A 21,019-nucleotide genomic window follows, 5' to 3' on the forward strand; every position below is an offset into this window, starting at 1 on the left:
CTAGATTCGTGTCGATTGCAGGAAGGTGAACTAATTAGCAATACAAATGATGCTGATAAACCGTATTGTGATTTTTATTCGTTTGTAACATTTGTTAAGTTTATTGTTTGGTAATTTATTTTCCCTTTCGTTATTCTTTTGAGTGAATTAATCCCCTTTCGTTTTCAATAAGTAAATTGATCATATATCTTCCGCGTTGTTTGATATATATAAATAGATACAAAATTAGTAGCATAAGTTATGTCTAACGTACAAAGCATTAGAAAAAAAATAAAAACTTAAAACATTAATTATGATTGTGTTTAGTTTCATTAAACTTCTTCTCTTGTATATTTTTTTTAATTAATTCTAGCCACCAAGGAACAAGTCCTGCTTTGTTGGGGGTTCGACATCGTCCCCTATTTAGCTTGTTTATTAATTAATCAAAAAAGAGTAATACAAGATGGGGGCCAGGACATTTAGGAACTAATTGAAGTTCTCCAAAATGGTGTCAACCAGTAATAGAATGTACTCCCTCCGTCCACTATTGTTTGTCAGGTATACTAAAAATAGTTGTCCGAAATTAATTGTCAATTTAAACAATCAAGAATTAATTAATCACTTTTTTCCAATTTTGCCCTTAATAATTACATAACTACTTTCAAAAAGTACTGACCATTTTAAAGTTACTATACTACTTTAATGTGAAAAAGTTATTTTTACATTTTTCAAAAAGTACAAACCATTTTAAAGTTACAAGAAAACTTTTAAGAAATGCCCTTAGTTAGCTTAAGTTACATTTTAAGTTTACATATTCTAAATTTGATAGTTGAAAAAATTCATTCACGAAGAAAGCGGTAAAAAATTTCATTGTAGTGTAGAAAATTTTAGTTCAATTGAAAAGTTGTCTGTTGGTATACTTTATACATACTGGGTAGACTTTTGGTATTCTTTAGTTCACTTTTGATTGCTTTAGTCTTTATGCATTTAATACTCCTAACAAACAATAGTATTAAATGTGAAATTGCACGGTAAAAATACATTTAAGACTAGGTATTCTATAGTTCAATAGGCTATTAATGAAGATTAATTTTCATAGTAGGGTTATATTAGTCAAATTGTACTTTATATTAAATTTTTCTTAATGATTGTGCCAAACCTTATCCTGACAAACAATAGTGGACAGAGGGAGTAGTTAGACAATTGATGTCACAACATATCACAGAAAATTTCAGTAAAAAAGGCAAACTTATGTGGGATGGAAAATGTGTATGTTGTATGTATTATATTTATATGATTAATAACTAGAAGAGGCATCCACTAGATGAAAAAAAAAACACGAATTATAACTCATAATGAACTAAAGTTGTCAACTAATAATGTTTTGTTCAGCATCAAAGACAAATATCGAAGTTGTTTCATTTAATTTAAATTAAGACAGACGCTTTTTAAATAACAAGGCCAATTAGCTTAGTTGGTTAGAGCATTGTGCTAATAACGCAAAGGTTGCATGTTCGAGGCCTGCATGGGCCATTAATTATTATTTTTTTGATATATCAACTCTAAATCGCAAAGTTGAAGTATATATTAATCCTTTTTCGCCTATATATTATACACATATTGTATCTTGAAAATAGTATTGGCTAATTTTTTAAAAAATAAACAAACTTAGTAGTTATGTAAATGCTGACTTAGTAGTTATGTAAATGCTGCATATATAAATAGGTTAAAGCGCAGATGAAAAATAATATTAGAAGTGGCTAAAAAGCTTTAAAATAAACAAACTTAGTTATGTAAATGCTGCATATATAAATAGGTGAAAGCGCAGATGAAAAATAATATTAGAAGTGGCTAAAAAGCTTTAAAATAAACAAACTTAGTAGTTATGTACATGCTGCGTGTATAAACAGGTTAAAGCGTAGATGAAGTGAGCAGACATGAAAATCCTACTAATTCCTTGACAAACAAGAAATTCCTACTAATTAGATTAACGAAGTTTTAGTGTTTACGAGGGCACTCCTTAGTGCAATCGTAAGGATCGATCTCCTCTTTTTGGATCTGGTTAAATGTAACCACTAATAAACACTTGACCTCTTATAATCAACAACAGTGGCGTAGCCATAACCATCCAGGGTGGACACCCTTCGTCGGAAAATTACGTTGTATATATATGTCAAATTCTACATTTAAAAGATATATATTTAAAGTTGGACACCCTAGACAAAAGTTATGTCTTTGGTGCAGTGGTAATGGGTGTCCATTTGATGAAGCAATTTCGGCTTCAAACCCCAAATATTACAATATTGTTTTTGTTTTATTTTGATAGCCACACACTATTATTCTTGCACACCCTTAATAAAATTTCTGATTCCGCCACTGATCAACAAGATATGATATATGAGGAACCTGATTATCCTTTTGACTCCCTCAATTCTTGAAAAACTCGATAACCTCAAAGCAATTTGTAAATACTAAATTAATATTGAATTAACCGATACATTATTAATTTGATTAGCAAACTAATATATTTTAAAAATTAATAACTAATAAATTAAATCGATAAACACATCTATCCGATCGAACCATCCATAAGCATCATATATATATATATAAATAATACGCCCTTTGTCTCTAATTACTTGTCCACTTTTGAATTGACACACTTATTAAGAAAACAATTATTGTCATAGTGAGTTTACCATTTTATCCCTATTAATTATGAAGTGGATGAATTAAAAAATTTAAGATTTTCAAGAAATTGTACATTTTTTAAAGTGATTAATTGAGGGTATAATAGATAAAATTATTTTGTCCTTTCTTGATTTGTCAAAATGGACAAGTAATTAAAAACAATTATAAAAGGAAAAATGGACAAATAATTAGGAACATGTATCTAATTTAAGACAAACCTATGGCTGTCGGTGGGAATCTTTCAACGTCACGTTTCAATAAAAGTATTAATAAACATAGCAATTTTTCTCTGACTTTTTGGGAGATTATGTTTCCTAAAACTTATAAGCATGATCACAATATTAAATTTTGTGAACCACTTTATTCAAAAATTCATTGTTAGAGAATGAATCCGTTTTATTAATTTAATTCTGAACACACCTTCTCATTTACGGCATCTGATTTTTATCATTGGAACAAATATATATTGGATTATTAAATAAATATTTGTCGATAATTGACGGTGAGATCTTTTACTTGTTCAATACCATGAATTGTATTGTTACACCTAATTCAAAATTTTAAATTATTAAAGTCAGGACCTTCTTAAAAATAATTAAGTATTCTTTTAAGTATGCAACATAAACAGAATTAAATGACATGGAGAACGAGCCTTTAAAAAGGAGTGTTTATTACTCCCTCCGTGCCTAATTACTTGTCCATTTTTTCTTTTATAGTTGTCCATTTTGACAAATCAAGAAAGGATAAAAAAAATTTACCTATTATACCCTCAATTAAATGACTAATTATTTTGAAAAATGTAAAACTTTTCATCCACTTAATAGTTAATAGGGATAAAATGGTAAACTCACTATGTCATTAATCATTTTCTTAATAGGTGTGTCAATTCAAAAGTGAACAAATAATTAGGAACAGAGAAAATATATTTTAGAATCAGCTATTAAAACGTCTTTAAAATAAAATCTTATATATTAAATCATACGAATTTGGACTCAAAATGAATATATAATACGTTAACAATCGAATCAAAACCATTATAAAAAGACAATTTCCCCGTGAAAATAATTGTCACGTCATATAGTCGATTTTTTGGCTTTTCAAAATCCCGAAAGATACTCTTTCTCATTTCTATCGCTTTTCATTAATCTATTTTGTCACTTCCAAATCAAATTCACTTCATATGTCGTTAACAGTGATTAAATTTGTCTCTAATTGTTTGTTTAGCTTTCTTCATGCCTAGTAAAAATAATCTTAAATATAAAATATAATTTATTAAGTTATCTTTGTTTAGTAAAGGTAAACTGATTTTTTACTCTTAAATATAATAATATTGTGCATACTTCCTTATTGTTAAGGGTATAGTTATAAATATTCCATGTTTTTACTAGCGGACGGGTGAGTAACGCGTAAGGACCTACCCTTGGGAGAGGAAGTGGGGAACAGCAGCTGGAAACGATTGCTAATACCCTGTAGGCTGAGGAACAAAAGGAGGAATCCGCGCGAGGAGGGGCTCGCGTCCGATTAGCTAGTTGGTGAGGCAATAGCTTACAAAGGCGATGATCAGTAGCTGGTCCGAGAGGATGATCAGCCACACTGAGACTGAGACAATCAACTTTATCTTGAATTTCTAATATGATAATTATTTTAGGATAAATTTTATAAATTAAAATGACATTTTACATTGATTGTATCTTTCACATCCTCTGCATACCTCATCTTCACTCTCACCCCCATATCCTCACCACCCCCACACGCTTACACATCTGTCACAAAAAAAATAAGTAAGAAACTCACTTATTTTCTTGAAAATTATTTTTTGTTGTATCATCAGACACACTCTGGGTAGAAAACACATCAAAAAATTGAAACTTGACCTGATAAAAAAAAGCAATCTCTTTGTTTCAATTTACGATACATACTTTTCTTTTTAATCAGTTCCAAAAAGAATGATATATTTCTATATTTAATACTCCATGTGTCCCAATTTATGTAACACATTTCGTTTTTCGAGAGTCAAACAATTTAAGTTTGACCAAGAATTTGCGTATGAAAACTTCATTTTTTTTTTGAATTATTTTTTATATATTTATAAACTATGTAAAAAAATTACAAGTCACAATAATTAACAATTCAAAATATTTAAAAGATATATGAAAGATTTACGGTCAAAGATAGACTTGTTTAAATCTCAAAATTTAAATTGTGTCACATAAATTTGGACGGAGGGAGTCACAATTTTACTTTATAATGCTCATTTTATACTTAATGAAATGATGCATAGTCATATAAATATTTATGACCTGTTTTAAACTACAAAGGCCGCTGATGTGGCACACTTCATAGATCAGGAACAACATTTATTTATTTTTGTGATTTTTTGGCTTTTTCTCTCTCATCTCTATTTATTTTATTTAAATTAAATCTTTAACAACCTTTAAAGTCATTAAAAAAAATTAAATAACTATTGAATTAAAAAAATAAGTAACTGCCAATTAACTCACCCTTCACCTTCCAATGATGAAAGTCCAAAGGACATCCTTCCTTTTCTTACTTATATATCAATGGATGAAAATATATCATTCTACATAATCTCATTTTTACTTTTTTATATGTAGTATTAAAAATATTTTTTTTTCTTTTGGTTGCTGATTTATTTATTTTTTTGTTAACGCAGCACACACATTGTTGGTGGGAAAAAAATCTATATATTGCCATATAAAGTTTAAGGTAAGTGAAAAATAAAGATCTCAATATAATTGTGGATTTTTATTCTTAACTAGGTTATCTTTTCGTTTCTAGATGGTTACACCTTTGTTCTCTGTACTTGTACTGTGTAATTTGTTTATACTCCTAATTTCATATTTCTTAAATTTAGATTTTGCTCTTTTATTTTTACTTATAAAGCAGGAACATAAGGCCGCTGATGTGGCACACTTCATAGATCAGAAATAACATTTATTTATTTTTTTGTGATTTTTTGGCTTTTTCTCTCTCATCTCTCTATTTATTTTATTTAAATTAAATTTTAACAACCTTTAAAGTCATTAAAAAAATTAAGTAACTATTGAATTAAAAAAATAAGTAACTGTCAATTAACTCACCCCTTCACCTTCCAATGATGAAAGTCCAAAGGACATCCTTCTTTTTCTTACTTATGTTTCAACGGATGAAAATATATCATTCTACATAATCTCATTTTTACTTTTTTATATGTAGTATCAAAAATAATTTTTTTTTCTTTTGGTTGTTGATTTGTTCTTTTCTTTGTTAATGCAGGATACACATTGTTGGTGGAAATTTTTTTATATATTGCTATATAAAGTTTAAGGTAAGTGAAAAATAAAGATCTCAATATAATTGTGGATTTTTATTCTTAACTGGGTTATCTTTTCGTTTCTAGATGGTTACACCTTTTTTTTCTGTACTTGTATTGTGCAATTTGTTTATACTCCTAATTTCATATTTCTTAAATTCAGATTTTGCTTTGTTATTTTACTTTAGTAGGTTGTTCTAAGGGAGAGGTCTGTAGCTAACAATGAGTGTGTACTTATTTATTCTCTTTTTTTTTTACGCTTTTCTTTGAATAATTTCAAAGATCTTTGTTCATGTTTGTCTCATAATACTCTCTTGTTTTTGTAATTTATGATATTACCTTATCTCATATATTTTAATTTTATTGAAACAATTTCTATTTACTAATTATTATCAATATGGAAAAATATGTTTAAACTAATTTGACTCTTGAGAACAACTTGGGAATCTCCTTTACTGTATATATAGAGAGAAAACAAAAAAATTGTGATAACATACAATGGCATTATGATGGCACACGAAAAATAAATTTGAGGGGAGATAAGTGATAGCAAATGAGTATGAAAGAAAAATAAAATGCATAGTCATTAATATACATTAATTTTTCAATTTAATTAGAGATTAAAATGATTGTTGACACATTGTAATTATGTTTGTAAATATTTTAAATTAAATGAAAAAGAGGAGAGCTAACAAAGAATTTCCATTTCATTATTTCCAATTTCATTTTATAACTTATTTTATTTTATTTTTTTCTATCAAAATGAGAAAATATATCAACATTATCAAACATAAATGTTGCCAATTAATACTAAAAAATAAAATACACAAAGACGGCTATATATCAAATTTACATTCCCAAAATATTACATCATGTTCTTTTCTTCTTTATAATTCTTTTTCTCTTTCTGTTTTTTCATAATTACATTCACATACATTATTTAATTCAGTCATTATGTATTTAAGTTGAAATATTTTTTTTTCATATAATGTTTTTTAAAAAAAATCATAGAAAATGTCAGAATCACAAAAGATATGTAAATTGAACATTAATATTTGTATAATCTCTCTATATATAATAAAGCTATGTATAAATAAAGTAATGTGACACCTTGCTATGATCAAACTTTTTCCCCATCCTTTTCTTGACTCTTTTTGCAATTATATTATTTTTAAAAAATATCTCCATAACTCACATTTTTCTCAAAATTCGGTTAGTATGATTTATTAAGGCCTTTCAAAAAATTTAAATGCATTATTATGGTAAATAGTCTAATAATTTTGTCTTTGATGGTTGGCAAAAGAAAAAAAAGTGATGAACAATTGAAAGCATTATTTCCTTCCCACAATAAAACCACCTAATGTAATAGGTTGAAATTAGATCACTTCCTAAAAAGGGTTATAATAATACTTTTCGTATGGAAATTAAAGATTGCTCATTTATTCACTGCATCAAATATTTCATTGAAATATCTAGGAGGCTAGAGTGAAAATTCTATTTATATGTGTGATGCTACTTAGAAGATTCTTTAATCGAGATTTTTGAGTTAGATTTATCTAAACAAATAAATGGGATAATAATAATTTATATTTATATATATATTTATATTTATATTTATACATATATTAACTAGGTCAAAAGAAGTGTTAAAATAATTAAAATAAGAAAGATAAATGTAAAATTATAAATTTTGAAAGGTAAATATTATAAAGCAAAAGATGTAAGAGGCAAGACTGAAAATTCTAATAATCTCATTTTTTCTTGATAGATCAATTATTTTTATATTAATTTTCATTTAGTTCTACATTTTATGCATTTATATTAGAAAAAATAACATGATTTTAGTGGAAGCAAACTTTAAGTTAATCCTTACAGATCTTTATTTTATTTATCTACTGTAAATGTATATTTTCCTTCATTTACCACGTCATAACCCTATAAAAAATGCATTCAAATGAATAATAAAATCATAAATTTTAAAGTCTTTTTGCTTATTCTTTTCTTTCAAATAAAATCAATATTTTAAGAATCAAATCAAAATTACAAAAAATGTTTTTAAAAAAAAATCAAAATTACAAATTCAAGTGTAAGAATTTTTTTGTCTTATTTATTTGGATTTGAAGTTCGAAAAGAACCTTTAAAACATTTTTAATAATTTAATTTTATAAAAAATCATAAATTTAATAATTTTTTCACACCGCGCGTAGCGCGGCTAAGTTTACTAGTTTCTAAAGAATTTTAAAAAAAAATTCAATCAAGTCAAACATCATCACATAAACTGGGATGAAGAGAATATCTTCTTTTGGAGATGAAGCAAAAGTTTAATGGAAGGAAATCTATGGGAGTTGATACTAATTGGTGCAAGGTGCCTTTTTTTTTAATTATCTCAAGACAACATAACCAAAATACCATAGGTACTGATGGAGATTTATAGTGGACTATTATTTATGTAAAAGAAGACACAATATCTCACCTTCATTGCACAATTGTGGAAAAATAATTAAACTTTTTGCTACAAAAGTGAGTGGTGGTGAATATAAAGCCAAGGGGAAAATCTCAAAGCTTTATAGGGATACACTTTTGTACTTCTACTTATCCTAAGTCCCCTCATGAACCAATCGTTTATTTTTAGTTCCACCTAAATGATACTTTCTCATTTTCATAGAATTCACTGTCCAATATTAGAAGCAAAATCAAGATTTAAGTTTTCGTTTGATTATAAATTTTTGAAGTACGTAGTACTTATTACAATGTTTGAAATTTTTAAAAAGACATCAAAAAGTAAATTTTAATATTTTTTATAACCAGACAATAGTAAGATTTGTAGACGATAATAAATTTTACAGGATATAATGAAAAGAAGATTTGATCATTTGAAAGACTTCAGATTTCAGAATAGTCAATTGAGAATACGAAGGGAATAGAAATGATAAATATATGAATAATAATAGGTACCTCTAAGTAAAAAAGCACGCTATAATTACCTTAAAAATCATCTCATTCCAAAATGATTAGAACGATCTCACATTAAAAAGGTAAAAAGTCATTGTACTTTCTCTCAAAATTTCTCTTCAAATTTATTACTCCATAGAAATATTCTTTATATATATATATATAACCCCAGGTTTCCAAAAAAAAAAAAAAAGGTCACCCAGATAAAGGTTAGGTATGTTGGAGGGTGGAAGAATACAATCAATGTGAAATTTCACTAGCTATAGTAAAACTTGTTTTCTTGATTTCATTAGGAAAATCATGTTCCTCATTTTAAGTAGCTTGTTGACTGAATATGAAAAAATTAGAACACATTTTCAATTCACCTTTTACTTTTTTTTTCACGTCACTCAAATTTTTGATTCTTAAATTACAGACACATAACGCTAAACGGAGGGGGTATAAATTATCATTTACATCAAATTTACGCAAGTGAGGTTACGCACGTTACTAAATAAAAATATTGAAGTGGCTATAAAATTTGTTAGTAATCTCCAACTAATCTATAGCTTAAAAGCTCCTAAGGTTTCTCTTTAATTCATTTACTAAGTATATTAATTTAGTTCATCAAATTTGCCAAAAATGAATATCTTAGTATTAGTTAGACGCTAACGCTAAGTACTAGTAGTATTATTATTTAAGCATATGGATTTGAAATGTAAAAGTGATGGAAAACGAAATGGAATGAATGGGTGATAAGCTGCTGTTAACCAACTAAACACTCACTAATTATCATTATTAGGTTCAAATGATTAATTAGTTAGGACTTAGGAGTACGTAGGCGGCTGGTTAATGCAAAATATACCTTCCAAGTCACCTCAATCAATGAAGAAAAAGTAGGCAATTATTTGAAAATGACCGATACAATCGTTTGCTCAACTAGTTTATCAACGTGATTAAAATAAATGAATTACATATTAAAATATAAAAGAATAAAATCCCTTTTTCACCTCTTTAATGAACATTTGTACTACTAATTAACAGAAGATTGTTTCACTTTATTAAAAATAGTGATTGTATTAGGTTAAATGTGAGCTTTCATTAACCCCACAAAATCAAATGACAAAACAACAGAAGATTTTTCAGTTGAAAAAACGCATTTTGCATAGCAAACAAATCTCACAATCAATCATTCCTAATTTCATGATTTTTAACGTATTGACTGATTAATGCATACACATGCCCTTTTTATTTTTGTCCACTAGCTAGGTACCTTGTACCGATTTTTTTTTTACTGTTTATATTTGATTTAACACACTTTTAAATAAGTAATTAATAAAATAATAAATATTATATTATATTATTTTTAGAATATAATAAATTTAATATATTAGAAAACAAATAATACTTAATAATAATAAAAAAATAACTTTTAATTTTTTAAACTGAACAAATAAAAATAGAGAAAGAGGGGATGTGACACTTTTGCTATTTTGGGTGCATGGACGTTTTGGCTCTCCCTGTCTACCTTAGGAAAGGTAGTAACTTGGCTGTCTTTGCCTTCTGTTCTGTACTATATAATTATAATGAAAGTGCCTCCTAATTAATACGGGGTTTTTTTTATTTATGGAAAAATGCATATATTGTAATGGCAATATTCCATTTTATAATAAATTATGTTTTTAGTTTGGGCATATATTTAAAGAAAATTATTGACTCGTAAAAAGTAAAAAAATGTATCTTCACTAGTTTATTTTTTTCGTTTTAAAATAAGTGATGTTTTTAGTTTCGACGCGCCTAGTCCTTAAGAAAATATCTCATTTCTAGGTCCACAATAGGCATCAAATTGTTTACCCCCAGAAAGTTATAAGTAAATTTGTATATGAGATTTCAAGAACAACAGGTGGATTGAATCGATCTATATATATATATATATATATATATATATATATATATAAAAGAGGTCAAGACAATTTGGATGAATTTAATAAAGATTAAGTGAATTTAGTGTGTTGGCCTAGAGCTAATGAGCAATTAACTCACGAATTGATAAGTATTGATGGAGAGATATTCAAGTATTCAATAATAGAATTTGATTATCTACAATGTGATGATTATACTCTTTTTATCAGGGATTAATTCTCAAAATCTGATAACCAAAAATTATTTTCTCTAAACTCATACTATTTTTATGGGGGAATCAATATGATGAAAAATACATCATAAAATGTTAATCAAAATTCTTATCGTTTGATTCTAAAAAAGAAAATTATAACAATTAAAAGTGGACGGAGGAAATATATTTTTATCTATTTTTATTCCATCCACAAAATTCCAAGAGTTTCTTGGCAGTTATTGTCCAATTGTATATTTTTTACACTTCTGACAACTTATATCAAATAGTAATAAAATAGACTGTCATATTGACAAAAAAAATAAAGAAACGACTTTTCATTATCTTTCGTTTTCTTGTTTTGCCCTTTTTTAGTGCGTACGTGTGCCTATTTTGTCTTTATACATAGAATTTTGGTGCAATCTAGCTCATAATAAGACACACATGAAGAGGATTTAATTATTAAGCAATGTTCATATCGGACCATTGCATAAGTATTTAAATCAAGTCAAATAATTTCAATTTTTATTTTAATAATAAAAAATAAAAGTAATAGTAATAGTTAAAGTAATAAATTTGTGTTTAAAATTGATATAAAAATTTATCTAAGAATTTGATAAATTTCTTAGGATTAATATGAGAAAACTATTTGTTATTAGTTGTGTGGTCTCTCTATCTTTATCTTAATTCTTTACTTTATTTTCCCACTTTGTTATTTATTGCAGTAGAGTATCTTTAGTTGATCTTCCTAGTTGTTTTATCATTTGCCATGTAGTATTCATCGCAAGAAATAACAAAAGTCTTATGTAATTTTGTTTAGCTATGAATTAACGATAAATTATATTCAATTAAATAAAAGTTATTTAGCAACGAAATAATTAGTCGATAAATTTTGTAGCTAATTTTATATTTGATGTGATTCTTATCTTTCATTAGTCGGTGCTTTATGGTAACCAACTAGCTAGCTTTATCCATGTCACTATATAATTTATTAGCCACAGAATATCATTTTTACATTGCATAAGTACTTTTTATGGTCCTGCTTCAAGCATTCTTTCTTTCTTTTATTTTCAGAATATAATTAAATAATAAAAATATACTCATTCACCGTCAAAATTAAAAAGAATTTTCAAGTGTTTATCCCACGAAAAGTGTTTCATTTATGTCATTAGTTTTTTTTTGATAACTCATTTATCTCATTTTTTGTTTTGATATATTTCTCTTATTCATTTGTTTTAAGATGTTATATTATTTTTCACAAAATAATTTTTATATATATACAAAATTTTCATTACAATTCGATGTGAATCATACAGTACCGCATAACTTTTGTGATTATATATATAATATTCAAAATAGAGGGAGAGAAATGTTCTGAATCCCAAAACACAAGATTAGAGGTTAGTGATTTAGAGGGTTAAAAATTCAGCCTTAAATTTCAAATTCAAACTTCATGGACGAAAATTTTATTTTTGAACTTCTTTAATGAAAATAAAAACTGGGTACGAAAAGTCATCGTATTTATTAGGAGAGTACGTAAGTAAATATTGGGAGGCAGACAAAAAAAAAAGACACAAATTATCGTGGATTTTGCCTCGTGGGAGTTGTCATTGTCTTCATCAATTTCCCAATTTTTGTTACACGTTTCAATTCTAACAAATTGATAATGTTCCACTTTTAACCTTATAGCATGTGTCACATCTATACTTGCACCATGGTTATAATTAAGATGAAAAATGGTTAAAAATATCTTTAATGTATTAGAAATAATTGAACGATGATTTTCTTCGACCAGCTGAATTAAATTTGTCCTCTTTCATCTTTCGGATAATAAAGAAAGGATAAAAAAAATGTTCTTTATGTAATAAGCTTCAAGGAAGAAGAGCATTGTGTCGTTAATGGGGGTAGGATTTTAAGTTTGAAAGTAATATTAGGGGAAATTTTTTAAAGAAAAATATTAGGGGAAATTTTGATTTAATAGGGAAAGAAAGACATTTTTTGACTCATTTTCAATACGATAGAAACATTTTTAATTCAAAGATGGAAGGATAATTTTTTTGAGCCATTTTTAATACATTGAGTACGTATTTGATTGAAATGGTCTTTAATGTATAACAAATGTGTTCATTTTGATCCTTAATATATTTCACTTGATTCAAATGGTCCTTAATATATTACAAAAGGTGTTCATTTCGATATTTACCCTAAAATTAATATATTTATAAAAAAATATATATTAAGTTTAACTATAGACCCTAAAATCTAACACTATTTTCTTTTTTTCTTTAACAAAATTTACTATTTTGTCTTTCCTAAAATATTATTCCACTGACCTAATATTCATTTTTGTTTTAAACAAGAGAAAATAGTAAATTTTTTGTTAGAGAAAATAGAGATAATATTATTAAATTTCATGGAGTTTTCCTTTGAATCTAACGAAAAAGACAATAATGATAGATTTTATTTGTCAAGTGAGGTTCACTTTAAATTTATTAAGGACCGTGTGGGGTTAACATGTGGGGGTTCGATAAATAATATTTTGTGAATTCTTATGTCTTTTCGTTTTCATGAAAATGATTGTTTTTCTTGAAGTATAAGAAGAACATCCAATAATTGACACTTATAATTTTGAACATAATGTGATCTAAAGAGAAATTACTTCGAATCGTTTTCTTAATAAATAATGTTTTTCTTAATTACTATTTTGGGATACAGCTTAGAAGTAGAGTTTCTTCTTCTAATTTGTCAATTATAGCACCAGACATTCAAAATAAGACCAAGTGAAATAACATCAAACTTTAATTAGTTGGTAGCTGAAAAAAATCTAGTTAAGGGTCTCTCGATAGCATAATAAAATATTTCATCCATTTTAATTCATGTGATTATATATAAATTTTAAAAATGATTTTAAATATATCATAAGATTTTTATTGACCGTAAAAGTACAAGTGGAACACATCAATAACTTTTTAAATTAATCAGTAAATTTTATTTAAATACTTAACTTAACTATGACCGGTTCTAACATACCATCTAAACACATAATTATTAAGTATTATTATTAGACACTTCTTATTCGAATTTTTAAAAAGCTTTTCATATACATATGTTTTCCAATATAAATAAATTTACTATTTAATATAAATTACTTTCTTTAAATACACACATTAACCTCAATAAGATGTAAAACTCTAACATATTCACAAAAAATGAAACAAAGAAAGTAATATACACTTTGAAAAAAAATTTGATTATTAATTTAATTTAGAGTACCAAATTTCAATGGCTAGTATTTAATACATGTATCCCACGGTCCCCTCAATTGAAGGAGTTATGTAATGGTACAATATGAAAAGTTGAATGGTCCATTATGAAAGAACATTTGTCCCCTCTTTCTCTCTCTTCTTAAAGTAAATGTGTCCGACTATACGGTTCAGTTGTTTGACTATTTAATTTTTTATCGTGCTATAAAATTGGAGAGTTCAATTCTCGTTTTGTAATTCTCTTCCTCATTTTCCTTTTTTTACCACCAAATTTTAAAGGAAAAAGATATTATTATTTTACTTTTTTTGGGAAAAAAATTATTCAAGGATTTTTAGCATTTGATTTGCTTTTTTCCACAAAGCAAATTCGATTATGAGCAAATTTCCATTTTCGTAGGTGAGTATAGTTAATTAATGAACCTTTTCAAGATTATTTCATGTCATTAATTATAATTTTAACTTTTTAGATTTCACCATATATTTATAATAAGTTATTACTATACCAAACATTTAGATTTAACGGCAATAACTTAATTTTCACTAAATACTATATATTTTTAACGGCAGTTAACATTCTTTGTAAATGTCTCTAAAACCTATAATAACATTGAATCCAATGAGAGTTAATAAATAACGATAGACACTTTAACACTCTATATGAATATGAATATTTATTATCGAGAAAAGCGGTATAGAAAATTTGATCTAGAATACCCAAATGAGAATTTTCAAGATTCAAATGTAGGGTACTTTCATCTGTCTATGTCATCTCTGTAAACAATGTTTTGTGAGTACAAATTATAGTTATTGTTGGTTTGATGATCGAAAAGTGAATAGATGAAATTTTTTTAAACCAAAAATAAAATAAAATAAAATGGAACTTGTTAAGAAATTAATTGGGGAGAAATGATGGAATCATTCAATGGATGTCGAATTTTATGTATTGCATCTTTTATTATAAAATGATGATGGTTTCAACCCTGTATCTTATTTTTACAAATTCACTATTTCAAAAATAGATTTTCACTTTTAAATATCATTTTCAACATATTAAGAAAAAATAATTTTTCTTTTCTTATTTTATTCCTAAAATTATTTATTTATTTCTCATTTCATTTTCTAAGACCTAACTATTCCATATTAACCGAATTTTGAGGGGTTTTTTCATAGTTCAAAAAGATAATTGTTTTAAACTTTCTTTTTTCATTTTTGCCCTTCATTTACATTTGCTAGGTTATAAGTTCAAAAGAGTTAATTGTTTTTACTTTGAATTATTTCTATTTTTAAGAATAGTTTCACAATAACTAAAAGGATAAAAATGGAAAGTAATGTTCAATTTATGTCCTAAACTTTTTTTTCTTAAGAAGTGTCCATCATCTAACAAATTCACTTAATATAGAATAGAGAGAATACTAAACATTAATAAATATGGACATTATAATAAAAAAATTATGTTGATCATTATTTTTTAATAGACATGCAAAGTTCAAATTGGATAAATAAAAATGAATGGAAGAAGTATTAGTTGAAATTCACAAGTTGGATAGCTTAATTAAGTCAAAATGTTCTTAGGTTAAAGGGAACAAAATTGAAATATTTGAGTATGTATATGATGTATATTGAACCTAAGCCTAGTTATTATTATCAAGTGAATTGTGAATTGTAGCTTTAAGTTCAGAGCTAATAAGATTTAATTTATTCACTATGATTTCAAATGCCTATTCCAGTTGAGGCATTTTAGAGGGAAAATTGTTTAAATTAATGACATGATTATAACTTAAAACTAACTTGCAGGAACATGTTCTAAGAAACATTACCTAAATACACAATTTATTTCAACATATTTTTAAAAAATTTCTACCATTTGAAAAAAAATACAAAAATGCATACTCTCTCCTATTCTCGAATACATCACTTTACACAATGTATTGGTCGGATACATTACTTTAGGCGGTGTATCGAGATGTACGCGATGTATCGGAACGTATAGTGATGTATTCGAAACTAAGAAATGATGTATCGGGACATTGAGGGATGTATGCGAAATCGAGATGCGATGTATCGGGACCTTTTGAGATGTATCCGGATTCAATCAAATTTAAGAGATTTTTGTAATTTAAAAAAAGAGTAGAGGATAGAATATAATTAGCTCTTAACACTACAAAATTTGTGTAAAACTCCAAACATTCTATTTGTGTAAAACTCCCAACATTCTATTACTAAGCATTCTAGCAGAATATAATTAGGCAAAAACTATACTATATTAATCACAAGAGGTAGTTGTCCAATTTAAGACAAAATCTTTGCTGTCGGTGAGAATATCTTTCACCAGCAAAACGTCATTTCTAAGACAAAAAAAAGTTAGGTTTAACAAAACCATAATATTAACTAATTAAACAGTTTTTTTTTTATATGTCTTTTCGGATATAATGATTCTCAAAATTACAAGCAAAGTGTGAGACTTCGAATGATCATCTCATCCAAAAACTTAATTATCTTTAGATATGAAATATGCTTCCCTACATAGTACGCACGTATAAGTTTAACTCTTTTTATTTTGTTTATTTTGACTGACCACATAAAGCTTTATGGATGAATATTATTGATAATTGAAGTCGAGATTTCATAATTCCATAATATCATATATCGAATTGTACGAATCATTTCATCTAAATAATTTTATATGTCGAATTGTACGAATCATTTCATCTAAATAATTTTATTATTAATGAGAAGATAATTTTTTATACTAATTACTTTAGGTATGAGTCTATGAGATACGACAAGGAGAAACCCCACTCTAAGAAAATAATATAATTGCACTAGGCTAATAGAATAATATATTGCCATTGTCTTATTGAGGCAGGAATTAGGACAAGTAGCCTTTTGGCTTATTAGTGATAGTGCCCCTTCTTTTAGACGATTTCCATATTTTCCCCAATTGTTTATTTTGGGTTCTCCACCTGATGTTTAGAGCCTACGTACATTGGAAGTTCGATTAGTTTCGAATCACGCACTGTAGAGCTTATTTTTGGGGTGACGCTCTCAACAAGATTTTCTTTATATCTAAGGCTTGAACTCGAGACCTTTGATTAAGAGTGGAACAATCCCACCCGTTCATAACAACTTATGTTGGTATTTTCCTCAATTGTTGATAACCTTTCACTTGCATTATTGAATCCTCCGACCAGAGGCGGAGCTAGGTAGGGGTTCGTGGGTTCGGACGAACCAAGTAGTTTTTCTGTAAGTTTTGTATTTGTACGAGAAAATTAAATAAATATATATGTATATTAACTCATGAATCCTGAAAAACTGTTTGACATCTTAGTAGTAAGGAAGCGGTAGTGTGGAAATGTTTTCCATGCTAGAGTTGTGGATTCAAATCCCACTATTAACAAAAAAAATAAAATTTAGAACCCCAAACTCCTAATCCTGACTTCGACTTACCTCCAACAATGGAACAATCCTATTCATCCCTTACCACAAATATTTGCGTACTAATTTCTTTCTATAATTCAAGTATGTAGTTGGAAAGGAGTACTTGAAAACAAGTTTACAAGAATAGCGTAAGCTACCCTATGTGCCTCCTCTATATCTTTACCTAGCTAGTTCATGAGGGTAGAATTCCTTATATATATACATGCATCCTATTAAACATAGTTGATCACATCCAAACTTGTCCTAAAAAAAATAAGCGGCAAATAATTCAGTTTTTAAGTGCATATATAATGATATTAACCCAATTATTGCTAAATGTTTTTGCAGCAATAAATATTACTACTAAGAAATAGTAGTTATTATTTTGATATGTTAAAGATAACAATCTATTTTTAAAATAGTAAACAAGTAAAAATAAACGAAAAGAGTACATAGTAGAAGAATCATGATTTGATTTGGATCGGTTGACGTAATCGAACCATGATCGTCCCTAATTCCAAATTATGCCCACCGATCCAAACCAAATCAGGAGCATCCCTAACTCCAAATCATGATCCAAACCGAAACACAACCACCCTAGTTCCAAACCATGTCAACGGTGGAGTAATTTTGTATTTGATGATAGATTAAGCAAGACTTTTTTGGATTGATGGAATAAATTAATGGAAAAGGGCCTAAAATATCATCGAAGTATTGAAAATGGTACACAAATACCCTCCCCATCCACCTATTGACTCCCAAATACCCTCCCCATCCACCTATTGGCTCACACATACCGTTCCCGTCCACCTTTGGGTTCAATTTTAGCCACTTCATTAATGGAGCACCATTTAAAATAATTAAATAATTCTTTTAATTACATGGCGCTCAATCATTGGTTGCAATTTAATTATTTAATATAATTTTAAACCCACCCATTTTTAACAAAACCCTCTCCAATACTTATTAAATCCGCCCGCCCCAATACAAAAAGAATCCAACTAATAAAAATTGTTGGATGTGTAGAAACTGTTGAATTGCCGGATGAATTCGTTCTCAACTAACTTCCGCGGACAATGATGGATTGATAAGATACTGGAGACCTATGTATAGCTCTTTTAACATTTTACCCTGTATAGAAAATTGGGTTTTTTTTATTAGTTGAGGTGTTAGTTGAAGGCGATGGGTTTACACATTCAGCAATTTTTATTAGTTGGGTTCTTTTTGTATTGGGGCGGGCGGATTTAATAAGTATTGGACGAGTTTAGTTAAAATGAGTGGGTTTAAAATTATATTAAATAATTAAATTGCAATTAATGGTTAAGCGCCACGTAATTAAAATAATTATTTAATTATTTTAAATGGTGCTCCATTAATGAAGTGGCTAAAATTGAATCCAAAGGTGGACGGGGTGGGGGGTGAGGCGGGGGGGGGGGCGTATTTGTGAGCCAATAGGTGGGTGGAGAGGGTATTTGGGAACCTATAGGTGGATGAGGGATAGTTGTGTACCATTTTCAATACGTTGAAGATATTTTAGGCTCTTTTCCGATAAATTAATGAAATGAACAATAAAACATGCATATGGCTGAAACCATTGACAAGATAAATAATATGTGATATATATATATATATATATATATATATTCTCGATATTTATGTTTATTAATAATTAAGTGTATTATCTTCAACACTAGGTTCATAACCTATATTTTTCCTTGTCCCCAAAAATTTATAAATGAATATAATTAAAGGTAGATAAAAATTAAAAACCTAAATAAATACTTAGATAATCTTGACCCCACACCCACACCCACTCACACGCCCACACCCTAGATTAAGATAATCTGGATGGCTGACATAATACTATATTCAAACATGATTGGAAGGAATTAATTTCATTACCTTTTACCTAATTGGGAACTCTACTTTTTTGTACTAAGCTTAACAGCTTGTTTGGATGGTTGTTATCTATTGTACAGTATTGTTTTGTTAGTTAAATTTTATTATTTTAATTTACTATATCATATCGTTAAATTAATAAGTTTGTTTAATTTGGAATTTTGGGTGGTTGTTTTCTATTATTGTATTGTATTATTTTGTTAGTTTAAATAATTTATTTTAATTGTTACTTAAATTTTATTATATAGTAACAATTGTTACGTTTATTTGGATGGTTGTTTCCTACGCATTGTATTGTTTTGTTAGCTGAAATATAAAACTTATTTTGATTGTTACTTAAATTTTATTATATTGTGTCATTAAATTATAAGCTTGTTTGGATGGTTGTTTCTTATTGTATTGTTTTGTTAATTAAATATAAATTTTATTTTGATTATTATTTGAATTTTAGTATATTGGATTATTAAAATTGTAAGCTTTTTAATTTGGATTGTTATCACCTATTATATTGTTTTGTTAATTTAAAATATAAAGTTTATTTTGATTTATTATATTGTATTGTTCATTGTTATGTAACAACGAAAAATCTCATGATATAAGTTTGAGATGATTGTATATAAGTTATTAATAGCCTTAGTAGGCGTTAATATGTCCATAGATTCCAAAACAACTTTCACTTTAATTATTTTCAATTTATGGAGTTAGAGTTGAAGATATAGAATTGTGTTTGATTATATTTGTTACAAAGAATGATTGGAATAAATAATATTCATGTTTGAATGTACTTAAATACAACTTCAAAAGTGAAAACTAAGTTCGTATTTGTATTTATATTTCAAATCTGAAATACAAATTCAAGTTGGATTTAAATTTTCATGGTCAAACACTGATTTTCAAATAAAATAAAATTATTTCCAAATAAAAAATGAATGAGTAATTTTTATGACCAAACGATACTAGTTTTGCTAGTACGATTCAATTCCATTCCATATTTCTTTTTCTTGATTTAAACAACATAAAATAATTATATTAATGGCTATCACACACATAATAGAAAACTAATAATTACAACATTTAAAATGCTATTTTATACTTGGTGCATACACATAGTATAATCTTAATTTTTCATAGCATCACCCAAAATACTATCGATCAATTACATTGTCCAATTTCACAATATTTATATATGTAGGCAACAAAGTAATTATTCTTGTTTTTCTTTTGTTACTTAAAGTGAGGACAATAAAGCCCGCTCTTATTCATGCTCTATCTATGCTTTTTTTTTAAAAAAAAAAATGTACTTCTAGGATCATTATATATATCTATAATCTACACTATATGCTTTACAAATACGTGTGTGAACACATGGAAAAATACCTTGACAAAAAAATTATAATTTCAAATTGTGTTTTG

General features: G+C 27.1%; 1 protein-coding gene and 1 non-coding gene across 2 annotated transcripts in view; both read left to right on the forward strand.

The window, feature by feature from the left end:
• Window positions 1–21,019, forward strand: part of LOC125839970 (non-specific lipid-transfer protein 2-like) — a 554,062-nt gene that overhangs the window by 412,460 nt on the left and 120,583 nt on the right. The window lies entirely within an intron of this gene.
• Window positions 1,439–1,512, forward strand: TRNAI-AAU (transfer RNA isoleucine (anticodon AAU)). The gene has a single exon. It is a non-coding gene; the product is annotated as a tRNA-Ile (tRNA).

Source organism: Solanum verrucosum, unplaced genomic scaffold (assembly GCF_900185275.1).
Source record: "Solanum verrucosum unplaced genomic scaffold, falcon-dt-bn FXZP01000177.1, whole genome shotgun sequence".
Classification (NCBI taxonomy): Eukaryota; Viridiplantae; Streptophyta; class Magnoliopsida; order Solanales; family Solanaceae; genus Solanum; species Solanum verrucosum.